General features: G+C 34.3%; 1 pseudogene; it reads right to left on the reverse strand.

Moving 5' to 3' along the window:
* Nucleotides 1-8017, reverse strand: part of LOC116643355 — a 50919-nt pseudogene extending 42902 nt beyond the window's left edge.
* Between the last annotated feature and the right edge of the window lie 8320 nt (nucleotides 8018-16337).

Consider the following 16337-nt stretch of genomic DNA (forward strand, 5'->3'; position numbering starts at 1 on the left):
AATGCATCAAGCATCCACATTTTGAACACCATTTATAAGATTAGCTAGTTCAAACAAAAGATAAACCCAAATTATAAGGCCATTTTCTAGGATTTGTTAACATACTATGGCCTGCTTTTATGTTTTTCTTAGGATCATAAGAAAGAAACAATAACTTTAGACTAAATTGTTGCTTAGGCCACTTTTCTTCCAGAGAAACTCATGTTTTAAAGCTCTTTCTTCATTTTCTCTTTCAAAAATCTCTTCTTTTTCACAGATACAAAGAAAGTGAAACGTGTGTAGTTTAAATGCCGATATTGCAGCTCCATTTCAAACACTCTGACGACTTTTGTGGATGATGAGCCAAAACAAAACAAATCCACACACAATAGTTGACACTTATAAATTATTTCCATTCTAAGGAATTTCTGAGTTCAAGTAAGTTCTTTGAAATATCCATTTATACAGTAGTAAGCTTCATATTTTATACACACTGATTTGAACATGACCATAAAATAATAATCTTTCTAAATGTCCCGTTGTTATAGTGCAAACATCCTTTTAGTCTTTCATGATCAAATGGAAAAAAAAAAAGCAAAAAAACTAAAGGTTACAATTTCTGAATCTTTTCTTTCCTTCCTCTCCTTCCTAAGGATTTTTTTTAAAAAATTCTATTGTTTAGCTTAGCATACATTGAAAAAAAGTGAATAAAAGCATAAATAAATGACCAAAAAGGTAACTTTGTGATAACTAAGAGATCAGGTAAGGGACTTTCCTGCACTTCAGAAGACTTCTCATGCTACCTCCCTCTTCTATAAAGGGAAACACAATTTTAATTTCTAAAGAATAGTTTTGCTGGCTTTTGAAATGCAGCCACTCTGAAAAACAGTATGGAGATTCCTCAAAAAGTTAAAAATAGAACTACCCTATGACCCAGCAATTGCATTACTAGGTATTTACCCAAAGGATACAAAAATATGGATTTAAAGGGGTACATGCACCATAATGTTTATAGCAGCATTAAAAACAATAGCCAAACTATTGAGTCCAGTGTACATTGGAGTCCAGTGTACATTGGAGTCCAGTGTACATTGACTGATGAATGGATAAAGATGTGGTATATATATATATATATACACACACACACACACACACAGTGGAATATTACTCAGCCATAAAAAGAATGAAATTTTCCATTTGCAACGATGTGGATGGAGCTAGAGTGTATTATGCTAAGCAAAATAAGTCAGTCAGAAAAGACAAATACCGTATGATTTCATTCACATGTGGAATTTAGGAAACAAAACAGATGAATGTGTGGAAAGGGAAAAAAAGAGAAAGAGAAAGGGGAGGCAAACCATAAAAGACTCTTAATGATAGAGAACAATCTGAGGGTTGATGGGGGGGTGGGTGGGTGGGGGATGGGCTAAATGGTGATGGGTTTTAAGAAGGGCACTTGTCATGATGAGCACTGAGTGTTGTATGTAAGTGATGAATCACTGAATTGTACTCCTGAAACCAATATTGCACTGTATGTTAACTAACTAGAATTTAAACAAAAATTTGGAAGAAAAAAAAAAAGAAATGTCATCATTCAGTATGTATTCTTTTCTGTCTGGTTCCTTTCCCTTAATGTTATATTTGTGAGCATAATCCATGTTGTATAAGTATTACCTGATTTATTTTTCTCTGTATAATATTTGTTTACACAAGTATTCCATAATTTACTTATCTTTCTAATGATGATAGACATTAGAATTTTAGAGTTTTGCTGTACTATGAATAACACTACTATGACATTCTAGCACATGTAATTTGGAGAGCAGATATTTGTATTTCTGTTGAGTACACACCAAGGAATGGAATCACGAGTAATAGGGTAGGTGCTCATTGAGATTTAGTATAGTATAAAAGATGTACATATTCTTACTCACAGCAGTGAGTGAGTGAGCATTTTCCTTATTCTGATGATGGTCTAGTCATATAACATTATAGTTCAGATTGTCTTTCTCTGATGATTAATGAAGTTGGTATCATTTGAATATTTACTGGTATATTTTGGTTACTTTTTTCATTTTTCCACTGGTATGTGTCTTTTTTCTTGTTGCTTTGTAGGAATTCTTTATATGTTTTTAATATTTGCTTTTTGCCAAATTCAAGTGTTGCAAATAGTTCTCCAGTAATGCTGATATCTGCTTTTGTTTTGTCAAGGTTGTTCTCTTCCTTCCAGAATATATATTGATATGCCATTGGTGTATTATTAGCTACAACATTATGCTCAAGATATTAAGGAAGAGAAGTTTTAATTTTTGGTAAACATTCTGAAAGCTAACTTGGTAATACAAAATTAAAGAGCAGAGATATACCACTTTCTAGCCATAGGCTTTATTAAGACAATAAACAAGATGTCTTTAGTTCATCTACTTTTCTTAGTATGCCACATTAGAAAACCTTTCACTGAAATTGATTCATCTTACCTTTTAAATATCATAGTGACAATTGTATCCCTTAGAAGCAGATTTATCATGTTGCATACATTTTGTGACCTCTCACTCACGTGGGCCCTTTCAAGTTCCTGATTTTTATTTATATGCTTTTAAATAAATTGAAAACTTTATTCCCTTAAAAAATACTTCCAAAATGTAAGCTTCAGGCTTGAGAAAATCTGCATGTGATGCAGATCACTTTTTTACAATTTTGGTTGCTTTTCCCTTACAAATAGTAGTAATCAAAATTGTCTAAATACTTAAACCCTTCACTACTCATGAAGTTAATATAACACAGCAGAGAAGATAGTGAGAGCAATGAGTCATTAATTAACTGATGACGTGCACTGGAGCTTTTTAATGAGGGAAATAGTAAGTAGATATGGCCATAATTAGTTCTAGTAATGAAAATTAATAAATTTCAAGTCATAAATCACAAGAACTATTATATTTTGCCAAATGTATAAACTTCCAGAATGTGGAGAATTCTAATATTTTTTTTTCCACACTGAGCCATTTTGATAAATCATGTGTCTTGAATGGGATAGTGTATCTTTCTGACTTCTGCAAAATTTAAGACTATAGTATTAGGAGAAATTAAGTTAATTAGACTGTTTATAATTAAATATTCAACCTACAGGGATTTTCTAATCGGTTCCATATATCTTAAGAACAGATTGCCCATTGGAAATAATTGTTACCTGAATTGATAGCCAATATTAAATAATCCCTTACACATGAAAGTAAAATCCTCAAGAAGCAATATTTTAACTAAATTTGCACTGTTCATGAGTAGAAAAATCAATCCAGCTTTCTGAGTGGAACATAAGAATTCTTTCCAAGAACTGCTTAATGTGACACATTCATATAATTAATGTTTTATAAAGGAAATTTCACAGCACACACTTGAGGCTATGAAGTTTTATTATATCTGGATATAATATACCACATTCTCTGCTTATTACTTTAGATTTTAGATCTTTTGTAGTGCAGAGTATTACCTATTGTGCATAATATGCATAGATCTAAAATCCCCATGATTAAACACTTTCTATTTTTTTCCTATCTTATTTTGCAAAGCATTGTTTGTAGTTGATGCTTCTTGCTCCCTTCTGAAGGCCTGCTGGTCCCGACTTCATGACTTTTTTCGCATCTGACTCCTTTCTTTCCATTCCCACAACTACTTCCCATGCTTAGCTCCTTATCAAGTCACCCTTAGATAATGGAAACTAGTCCCTAACTTGTGGTTCTGTCCAAGTCTTTTTTATCGATAATTCATAATATTCACTTACATTTCCTTAATGTATCAGGTTCCTCTACTCCTGAGAAGAACAAAGCAACAGTAATAGCAACACATGTTGAGTTTTTTACTTACTAAAGGAGAGACCAAACTTTCCACATTCTGAATTCAACTTGTCTTTCAAAAACAATCTTTCAGTGTTGCTTCCAAAAAACCTCAAGTCAGTTATCAGCAATAGCCAAGGTATGGAAAGAGCCTAAAAGTCCGTTGGCTCATGAATAGATGAAGAAGATATGTCATATGTATACAATGGAATATCACTCAGCCATCAAAAAGAATGAAATCTGGCCATTTTCAATGATGTGGGTGGAGCTAGAGTGTATTATGCTAAGTGAAATAAGTCAGTCAGAGAAGACAAATACCATATGGTTTCACTCCTATGTGGAATTTAAGAAACAAAACAGATGAACATAGGGGAAGGAAAAGAAAAATAAGATAAGATAAAAACAGACAAGGAGGCAAACCATAAGGGACTCAACTATAGAGAACAAACTGAGGATTCCTGGAGGGGAGGTGGGCAGGGGTTGGGGTAAATGGGTGATGGGTGTTAAGGAGGGTACTTCTGATGAGCACTGGGTGTTATATGTAAGTGATGAATCACTAGATTCTACTCCTGAAACTAACACTATACTATATGTTAACTAACTTGAATTTAAATAAAATCTTGGAGAAAAAAAACACCTCTAGTCACTGAGAATATCTGGCATGTTTTATTAATTTTAAGATTTTCACTTACACAAATGTTCATTAATTCACTCACTCAAGATTCTCTTCTCTTATTGGGGTCCCCTAAATTCTGACTTATATTCCACCTTCTTCTTGATCTCTACCCCAGTTTTGCCAGCCCTGAGAGAGGTTCTCTTTATAGTGCTTACAGTGCTTTTAAAGATAAAAATAATAGTTCAATTTAGTTGTCAGGTCTATGTCTAATTCAAACAGTTTAAAATAACTCATTAATAAAATAAATATTCTTTAAAAGCTTGTTTTGGTTTATAACAATTTGCAATGTATGTAAAGTGTTATTTGGCTCATGGAGTTGATGAAGTGATTAATTTAATATTTTTACTTCTTCTCGTGGCAGGTGAGGATAAGCCAGGATTAATGTCAAATCTCATAAATAGGTAAAAGTGAGAAAAAGCAGTCCTTGGAACTTACTGAGATTTACCTTTTGGCTTTTCTCAAGAGAATGGGAAATTGAGCCACTATGCTCTTCAAACCCAGCCGGCTCAGTATGATGGAATCCTACTCAGGTGGGCGTGGCCTAAACTGCAGGGCTCTCTCTCTCTCCTTCTGGTCACAGCCTAGGCCTCAGTCTCTCCAGGACATGCAAGACATCAGCAATTCTTTTTCTCTCCAGCTCTATGTCTTAGGAGCTGTATTCCAGATAATAGACAATAAGAGATCTGAAGTTCCCTTCTTCCATCTATCGTCAACTCATAAGAAAGGGGGTCTATTCCAGGTACAGCGGTCCTAACATCCTTGTTTAACCATTACTCATAGGATAGAGGTTTTTTGCCAGTAGGGGCATGCTGAGATCACAGGCTACTGCCCTTGCCCAGAGCCCTGTTTGTAAAGCAAAGGTTTTATTCTAAGAGAATTCGGCCATTGTCTCTACCCTTATCTCAACTCCACAGGATTGGTGCACAAGATTTACACAGGAGGAGAGGAAGGCAGTAAGAACAAAGAACTCTCCCCAAGGAAACAGGCTGTATTTGTAACAGAGCATGAGGAAGTTTAAGCATAAGGGCACTGTTGAAAACAATGGAAATTTCGGTAGTAAGCAATTAGGAGGAGGCTGGTAGCTCCATGAGAGCAACAATCCCAACTTCAACCAGTCAGAATTTTAACTCCAAGAGTTTGCTTGGAGCCAGATCAAGCCCCCCCAGATGGCCTTAAAAACTAATTTTTTTTTTTTTTTTTGGTCTGGATTTTCTCTCTCTCTCTCTCTCTTTTTAAAATTGAGGCATAACTGACATACAATTTTGTTTCAAGTGCACAAGATAGTGATTTGACATTTGTATACATCACAAAATAATTACCATGACAAGTTATGATCTGTCACTATACAAAATTAATACAATATTCCTGACTATATTCCCTACGTTGTACTGAATGGGTGAAAATATTTGTAAGTCATATGTGATAAGGGGTTGTTATCTAAAATACATAAAGAACTCATACAACTCAATAACAACAACAACAAAAATACCCCAGACAATCTGATTTAAAAATGGGACAGAGGATCTGACTAGACATTTTTCCAAAGGACACATACAGACAGCCAACAGGCACTTATTATCAGGGAAAATCTGCTCAACATCACTCATTATCAGGGAAACGCACATCAAAACCATTAGTAAGATATCACTTCACATCTTTCAGAATGACTATTATCGAAAGACATGAAATAACAAATGCTGGTGAGGATGTGGACAAAAGGGAACCCTCATGCACTGTTGGTGGGAAGGTAAACTGGTGCAGCCATTGTGGAAATTAGTGCGGAGATTCCTCAGAAAAGTAAAAATATGAATTTCATTTTTTTAAACAATCTTTTTTCTTTCTTTCTTTCTTTCTTTCTTTTTTTTTTACTTAGTTGTGATAAACATCTCAGTAGAGCAGACACAGACATAAAGGGCAGGTGGCAGTGCTGTATGTAAGGGCATGCCTTGACTGCCGCTGCTCTGTAATTTGTTTTAGACCTCAAATGAACAGAACTGTCTCTGTCCCTCAGGTCCTCCAGAACCACTGGCTGCATAAGCTCAGTGACGTCTGGCTGGCTGGCATCTCCTAATGCCTCTGTGGCTGAGCTCACTATAGCAGTGATAGAGGACACTGAGCCATTTGCCATCCCAACGTTGCCAGACCATGGTCATCAACTGGCTGGTGAGAGGTTGACCCTGCCCATCAATATACCAGGTGAGGTGGATGTAGGAGATGCAAGCTGCATACATGAATCATGTAGATGTGTGGGTCCAGGATGGTGGTGTGAATGGGCTTGTTGCTTTGAGGTAGGAGATTCTCGAAGTAAGAGGATTGGTTGAGGGAAATCCATCCCCTCTGTGAGGTTATTCTAGGCCTGGGGCTAAAAAAAAAGTAAGGCTTAAATCACAAATCTTCCTGTAGGCCTCAAGGACCCCATTGTTAACAACCTCAGTCCATTGTTCAGTGATCTTAATGATCTCTTGTTTGTGCACTTTGATATCCTCATCTTTCATGGTGGTGGTGCATCTCTCTATGGAGTTCTCCATACCATCTGTAAACTGTATACACCATGGTGGTTTCTGGTCCTTGACACCACTGTCTGATGGCTTATTCAATATGCTTTTGGCAGCTGAAAAACGCCTAGAGAAGAGCATCATCTTGAGCATGACATCCTTCAGTTTTCTCAAGACACTGAACTTGAACAAACACTTCATATTGTTTTGATGATTCATCATGGAGGTCACTGGGGAATTTTTGCAGACTAGTGGCTACTTGAGAGCCTGGTGAGGTGCGATGCATTTTGTGGGGTTTATGGCCTCTGGTTAACTATGTTCTTGCTTTAGGAGTCACTGTATCCCACTCTCATGATGGGAAACCATAGGCTCCAGCCTTGATCTGCTGATATAGCTTGTGCTGATCTTCATCCAAGAAAGGAAGATATCCCAACAGAAGGATATATAAGATGAACACACAGGCCCAAATAGCCACAGGTCTTCATCTTTCCTCAAGGCCTCAGGGAACAAATAACCTGGTGTGCCATCAAAATTAAACCAAGCCTGCTGTTCTCATACTTCCATGGCTAGACCAAAATCAGCCAGATTCATGTTGACACTCTTGCATCTACTTGCCAGCAGAAGGTTCTCAGACTTCAGATCTTAGTGGACAATGTCATGCTGGTGGATGTGGCTAATACTTTCCAGAATTTGATGTATATAGTTGCTAGCACCAACTTCACTGTAGTACTTTCTAGCCACAATCTCTTCAAAGAGCTCCTTGCCAATAAGAAGGTCAAACATGAGGTTGTGAAACCTTTCTTCAGAAACACTGTCATGAAGGTGCATGATGTTTCAAAAGTCAGAATATTCAGACGTCACATTCTAGTTTCTGGTGATCCTGGGCAGATAACTTCTTGGTATTGGTGATTTTTGCAACATATTCTTGTATGGAGAATCCTTCACACACCTGCAGACCACAGAGAAAACAACATTGCTGAGCTCCTTAAAGTGTTGGTAGTCATTGTTGAAACGGGTTCAGCGGTGGTGGTGGCCATTTTGTCCAGCAAGCAGACATGATGGTGCAGCCCACACTGGTGTCTGTGCAGTCACCACCACTCAGCCAAGGGAGCAAGAGAGAATGAGGCAAAAGCCCCAAAAGCTCAAATTTAATTGTATCAGACTTTGGAACAATGTTGTTCCAGGACATAACTCATACAGGCATACTCAACAATATTATCAGCTGACTTCTCATCAGATATAATGGAGCCTGGAATATATAGTATTGTCATCCAAAGGTTTCAAAGAAAAAGAATTAAAGCAAGAATTCTATATCTAGCAAACCTATTTAAAACAACAACAACAACAACAACAACAACAAATCTGATATATATTGTTTCTAGCAGACCTTCACCACAAGAAATACTAAAGGGAGTCCTTCAGGCTGAAATGAAAGGATACTGAGCAGTAACTGGAAACCACATTATTAAGATAACTACGTAGGTAAAAATAAATCAGTATAGAAGTACTTTTGTAACACTTCTACTACCTGATTTAAGAGAAAACCATCTAAAGCAATAATTATAAAACAGTGTTGATGTATTTCTAATGGGTCAATTCATCAGGAATTATATAAAAATTATAAACATATATATATATAAACACATATACATATATGTAAAAAAAAGCTAGTCATAAAAGACCACATGTTCTATGATCCCATTCATTTAAAATGTCCAGAGTAGGCAAATCATTCAGAGAGAGAGTAGATTAGTGATTTCCTAGGGTGGTTTGGTAGGAACTGGGGAGTGACTTCTGGAAAAGCAAGATTTCTTTTTGGAGAGAGAGAAATGTTCTAAAATCAATTGTGGTGATAGTTTCACAACTCAATGAATATACTAAAAAAGTTATATAACTTCAATGTTTGAGGTGTACAGTATGTGCATTATATCCAAGTAAAGTTGTTTAAAAATTACCTTATATCTAGTATGACAAGATGTAAAGTTTGATTCCAACTCCCCTCTCCACCCCACCAAGCCCTTTAGGCAACAAAATAGTTTATTGCTTTTAAAACACAGGCACAGGAAGATTTGCACTCTCTTCATCATCGAAACATTAAATTTCTGGATATGATTACTAGCACTGCTGTAGTCATTTAGCGACATATCTGAGAAAAACAAGTCAATACCGAGGACAAAAATTAGAGATTTAGAAAACACAAAACAAAAATACATTGTTGCAGCTCCTCAAGTAATTGTTTTTTTATGTAATATTTAACCCTAAATACTGGGATGACCTCTTTCTTCCTTAATGTAATAAAAGGCAGCAGTCTCCTAGGGCTGAGATCATCATTCGGACAGCTTCCTTACTGTTTTGCCTGCTTTGAAAATCAAATATCAGTGCATTCCTAGGAAGAACTAACCATGGGGTAGTTAATTCCACTTGTTTGATTTTACCTTAATACCTTGTATCCTTTACATTCCTCATCGTCTGTTCTGATAACAACTTGAGGTAAAAACCTCTTAAGATGAGCCCAAGTTGTTATTTATCCCAGTCTTTGAACATGGTCTACATTATGTGTTGACTTTGCCAGGGCCTTTGATGATGTCATTAGTACGCTATGAGGTCAGTGCATCCTAAAGGAAGAATGCATTTAGTAGTTCTAATCAGGGCTAATACTAATCATTACTTATTAGTCATTATGGTACAGATACTGATCAATTAACGTGAATATGTTCAAACGATCAAAACGGGTAGCAGTAAGTGAATCCTTTTCATCAAAATATACTGACTTTCCTGCCTTCATTTAGAATGATGGAGTTGTGTTGTTTTCTCTCCTGGATTTAAAATAATACCTTAGAAATATTTTATCTTGACAGTGACAAATTGACTTTTAAGAAAAATTCCTCAGTGTATATAAATATCCAACTATCCAACTACCCATTTAGTCAGTATTTTACTTTGTTTGGACTACTAAAAAGTGATTTCAACCCCTACATGTGAAGATGAAATGGGGGAAATCTCCCCAAACTCAGATTTGGGAGAGAGAGAGTTGGATCTGTGGAAAAGGTAAGAACTGACAGGAGCTGTAACGTACATTCTTGCCATTCTCAGAACTTTGGCAAGATAGGAAAAAAAAATAAGGAAATAAATACCCTGATCTGTTTTTTTCTGTCTGCAGATTTCTTGCTAGTGTTTTCCATTGGGAAAACAAACAGCAAACCACTAGACATGGTTGCTCAAATGATGCAATTTGTTCTGTTTGGTCTCCTTGGGCACAGAACAGATCAGAAAAACAAAACAAAACAAAAAAAAGACAGAATAGCATGAAAAAACAGGATGAAAAGTTGAAAACATGAAGAATAATTCAAGTAGAGTGTGAGATTTATGAACTAATAAATTAGATAACTTCTCTCAGGTCTTCCCTTTACCTAAACATGGACTTGAGAAATGGGTATTCTTTGCGCATCCCAATATCGAAATTAAAGAAATTGAATGTAAACACACCTTCTCTCTTAGCAGTCTTAAAGGCTATTTATAGAACCAATTTTTTTTTTTTAAAGATTTTATTTATTTATTTGAGAGAGAGAGAGAGCACAAGAGGGGGGAGCGGGAGAGGGAGAAGCAGACTCCCTGCTGAGCAGGGAGCCCGATGCGGGACTCGATCCCAGGACTCCAGGATCATGACCTGAGCCGAAGGCAGTCGCTTAACCAACTGAGCCACCCAGGCGCCCTATAGAACCAATCTTTGAGTTGCTTCAACGACATCCAGTTCGAATGGAAGAAATGGATAATTCCTATAACTATCATCCATTACTAATTTAAGCAATAATAGAATTACATGTGATCATTTATAAGACAAGTATTGAGTTCTGTTGAATTAGATCACTCAACAGTGAGAACAGTGTTTTGATAGTAGATATGCAGAAGTGAGGCTTGTCATTCTATTATTAATATAACACAATCTAATTCATTCTCTCTCAAGAGTCAAAGCCCTCCATGGATGTAAACTACATGAGTGCCAATGAATAAAATCAATATTTTTTTCCTCTCAACCAAAAAAAAAAAAAAAGGCCTTCTTTCAGTGCAATCATGTGAAAAGATTTTTATTGACACTAAGTTCTATTATATTCATGGAAATCATACTCACCATTCTTTTGTTGTCATTGCTGATTTTGTAGAGAGCCCTATGAAACATTCTGTATGTTTTATTTCACTTGTTTGAAGATTGTCCTATTGGAAATTCTGGGTTGCTTACACTGGCTAAGAAGGAAGCACTTCACGTACTTCCCAAGACATTAGAGAAAGAGATTGAATGCTTTGAATGCAAGAAGAAACAGAACAGATGAAGACAAGGCAGTTGACTCAGACAAAGTGCTCTTACATTGAAATTGAAGTACTAAGATTAGTCAATAAAAAAACACATAATTGGTCTTTATATAGTATCTTCTTTATGTGTACAGACTGTTTATTAAATGTCTTGGTCAAAAAATTATGCATATTAATCCTTGTTAAACGAAATGTATATGTGTAAGGTTTCTGAGAAGAAGTAAGGTTGTGTAAAATATAAGTATTATAATTATTTTGATATTAATATAGGCTCTATGTGTGTGCATTTATGAATATTTTAAATTTTAAAGTACAGTTTCCCATACCTAACAAGTTCATGCTATACTACATAAACAAGGTATTTCACATATTATAGGCAGTAATGACTAAAAGTCATGGTATAACATTAAAGGTGATATAAAAGATTCATTTAAGAAAATTTGCAAATATGAAAGTACAATAGAAGTATTAGGAATATATCATTGAAATAAAAAAGAAATAACTTACATGTAGATCATGTGACTATAAATATCTATATTGTGGGGCACCTGGCTGACTCAGTCAGTAGAACATGTGACTCTTGATCTCAGGGTCGTGACTTTGAGCCCTATGTTAAATGTGGAGCCTACTTAAAAAATAAATTAATTAAAAATTTAAAACATATATCTATATTGATTCTATTCTTGGGGGAAATTATCACTGTTTGAATTAAGAAATATAAATATGTTTTTTTCTAGGAGAAAAAGAGAATGATTAGCTAATATGTTTTGGGGTAGTTTGTCCCTGGTATTTATTAGTAAAGTTTTTCTCAAAGTAATGAATTAAAAATCTGAGAATATATTTCATAGTAAAACCCCTCTCTTACCAGCTCCTGATCAAGTTATATATGGTAGCCCAGATGTGAGATTTTTCTAATTCTATTCATCTGCTTTTTCCACCCCTAATTTCCCCCTGAACACGTATTTTTCCTTGAGTATCACGCTTTTTAATACTTCTAGTATTTAGAATACTTCTTACTAGAGTAAAACAATTAGAAATAATTACTAATTTAATGAAAACTATAAATATTTTAGGATGCTAAGTTAAGAATCATTGTGTATCATTAGCTTATTCAATTGTATTAATTATATTTGCATAAATATGAAAAGCTAAGACCGAGGAAAACATAGTTGGAAAGCATTAAGTGCAGCTGTATATTTAACACAAGAATTTTTTTATGGCTATTTCTAGTCCAAGTGAGAAATATTTAATAAATAAATAACACTACGCATAGGAAATAATTTTAATAACTAAATTATTTTTCCCTATGCTTACAAGTGATTTTTTTTCTGGTTTTCTAAAATATATTAAGAGAATAAAAAAATTATGAAAATACAATCCCAGCTCCATAGCTCAAGTGACGAATATGTTATGTTTTTAAGGGAAACATGAATAAATTGTTTTTTAGTTTGCACTCTAAGCATTAGTTTATGCTCTAATTCTAACATTTGAATCATATTAATTATATGTTTGCTAGATCTAATTTTACAAGAAGGGTATAATTAAAACTAATATTTTCCTCTAATGTTCTCATATTGTTTTTAATGTATAGAATAGGAACTGTTATGGACGGAATGGTTGTATGCTTCGAAATTCATGTTGAAACCCTAACTTCCATGTGATAGAATTCGGAACTAGAGTTTACGGAAAGCTCATCTAATTAGGATTAGATGAGGTCATGAGGATGGAACCCTCATGGATGGGATTGGTGCCCATATAAGAGTCAGGAGAGAGCTTGCTTCTTTTTGCCGTCTCCTGTGTGAGGATACAAGGAAAAGTCAGCAATCTGCAACCTGGAGGAGGGTCCTCACCAGACCATGCTGGCTCCTTGATCATGACTCCCAGCCTCAAGAAATGTGAAAAATAAATTTCTGTTGTTTATAAGCCACCCAGTCTTAGGTACTATTTTTATAGCAGTCAGAGCTATGACAGGGCCTTTCAAAAGTAATACTCTTGGGGCATCTGGCTGGCTCAGTTGGTTAAGAATCTGCCTTCCATTCAGGTCATGATCCCAGGGTTCTGGGATCGAGCCCTGAGTCAGGCTCCCTACTCAGCAGTGAGTCTGTTTCTCTCTCTCCCTCTGCCTGCTTGCACTCTCTCTCTCTCTTTCTCTCTCTCTCTCAAATAAATAAAATTTAAAAAAAAGTAATACTTTTTCAAAGTCCTCAAATAAAGGGTTAGCAACTCATTCAATTTTAAGCATTGCCTCAATCATTATTTATCTTTTAATTGTGTTTTCCTGGCTAGATCACTTAGTTACTGTGTGGTCTTCAACAAATTACATTCCCTGTTCCTCAGTCACCTCATTTAGATGATATTTCAGACCAACAGGAGTTTAAGAGCTTGAGTTATGAAGTCTGAGTGCTGCACAGGTAGCCTGTGATCTCATAGGTAACTTTACTAATTTGAGTGTGTGTGTGTGTGTGTGTGTGTATTACACATTAATTTGGGCACTTTGAGGGGACTTGCCTAACACACACTTAGAAGAGTTTGTTTTCTATAAGACAAGATTACATAATACCCTGTATTTTTGGTAAGTTTAAGTTCCTTAAAATATTCTTGTGATCTCAGCAGATGCTTTTGCTATCATTAGAATTAAATTGTGGAAAATTATGTGACAGAATAAACTTGTGATCCATGAACCAAAACTTACAGAATTTTAAAAACTGATAGGAATTGAAATCGTGATTTTGTAAAGAAAAAAACCAAATAAATAGCTTTTATTGGAGCACATTGCATTTTTAGGAGAGTTTTCAGTTCCGGAGGTCTTTTATTCAGCCATATACATTAAATACATTGTGTGTTTAGTATCAGTGAAGTTTTCCTAAACCTATTGTTAGGTGATGTGAATTTCAAATGAAGCTCATCTTTCAAAATGTCAGTTATAATAATACAGAAAAGCAAAATTCTTCAAAATTGGGATGTGGCACACTGCTAATGTTCATAGTATTAATACTGAGAATAGATTTATTTGTTAATTTTATCCTGTGTGTTTATTGCTTTCATCATTACTTACCTAACCAGTGGGACCCAATATAAAAGATATTTCAAATATACAGTTGACAAATAACTAAATCATTTATGACAGTAACTGATGGGAAAGAAGTGAAAAGGTAAGAGAACACTCATTTCCAAATAATGTTATTGTAGTATCCCAAAATGTAAGAAAACCACTGCTATTATTAGAATTCTGTATTACTTTAAATGCATAACGATACGTATTTTTCCAAATGTGCTTGGCAAATGGAATTTCAGAGCACTTTCTGATTTTTAACTCAACTTTTAAATTTTCATGAGTTGAATAAGTGTTTTAAAAACAGACCCTAAATAAGCTTGTATGATAATATAGTATTTTCTGATGCCTTCAAGGAAATTTGATTAGCAGTTGTTTCATGCTGGTTTTAATAAATCATTACATTCAAAGCAGATGTGCTTTTCAATAATCCTAAATTTAAATTCTTTCAGTTTTTTTCTTCTGAAGTATGTATGTTATGTTTTCAAAAGCATTCAATTCTATATCAATAAAAATATTTAAAAGCATAAGTTAAAGAGTATTCCTTTTAAATAAGCATTCTAAACTACTATGAGGCTAAATTTGAATGTGAATTGCTGCACCTTTGAAGAATAGCTATATCATTAATCTGTAATCAGCCATTGACATATTCATTTGTTCAAGAGACCAGCTGTTGGTAGGGCAATTTTCATAAAATTAAGAAATCAATGTTATAACCATATGTAGTGTTTGATTTGATGCAGAGGGGAATTAGTAATAAAACTGGAGTGTAGTACTTCATAAAGAGATGACATTCACATAACCTTAACCCTTTGCATGAATAAATCTGAAGTTAAAAATGTCTTATACTAAGAAATAGTTTTTTTCACCTTCCAACATATGTTCTGAAAGTTCTTTATTTATGTTTTATAGATAAATAATATAAAAAAATAACTGCAAGGAAAAAATGACCTAATAAATATCATGTCCTTAGTATGAGTATCTGTGACTGGATTAAAATGAATCCAGCAACAATTTATAAATAAAATTCCATGTCACAGGTCATTTTGAGATAATTATCACAATAAAAAGACAGGTGTTGATACAAAATACTTACTAAATCTAATGACTTGAGTAAATGTAAAATATGTCTATTCATATAATTTAATTTATGCCAACCAAAAACAAATTATTTATATAAAAAGAAAAATAATTTAGAATTAGTGATTATTTTGATAATCAAATCTGTCAACACAGAATAATAAATTATTTATAATATATTCTTATGGAAAATAAACAAATATACAAAATTACTTTTATTGGCTAGTTTTAATACTTTCTTTGAAGAAATCAATCAGATGACTTCTAAAAATATCAACTCATTGTATACATACAATTTAATAAGAAATATGAATACACGTATATATCTCAAAGGGTTTAAAATTAGATTTTTAAATTCAAACTGTTAGGAAAGATGTGATCATAGAATTAAGATATAATTAGAATGGAATTACTTTGCTCATTTTAAAAAAAGCTCTACAAATTTTGAGTTATTTAACTAAAAATCAATTCTTTATGGAAAGAAAAGCTTGCTCTAATAGGTTACATGTTGAATAACAAAGGAAGCATTTTTGATTTAGGTTTCTAAATTGTATTTTCAGAGTTCTCCACTAAAATCTTTAATGAAAACACTTTGCTACTTTGCATTTATGAGGATACACAAAATGTCAAAGTTTTAAAGTGAGGCTAAGTCCATCTTGTAACTTACCCCATAGCTTCTATCCCAGCCACATGCAACTTTATCAGTGAGACTCCTGAGCAGGTCTTGGATTGGCTGGAGCAGAAAAATATTGAGACTCACATATTGTATCTTTCTGTTTACAGGTTTTTATAGTTTCTTCTACAGTGGAAAACTTAAGGAAAACAATCACAGAGGAAGAAAAATCTCAGATTTGATGACTAATCATAAATATATTTTTCCAAATCCCCTAAGTCTTAGTTATAACCCTGTAATTTTG

The sequence above is a fragment of the Phoca vitulina genome, unplaced genomic scaffold (genome assembly GCF_004348235.1).
Source record: "Phoca vitulina isolate PV1807 unplaced genomic scaffold, GSC_HSeal_1.0 scaffold26, whole genome shotgun sequence".
Taxonomy (NCBI): Eukaryota; Metazoa; Chordata; class Mammalia; order Carnivora; family Phocidae; genus Phoca; species Phoca vitulina.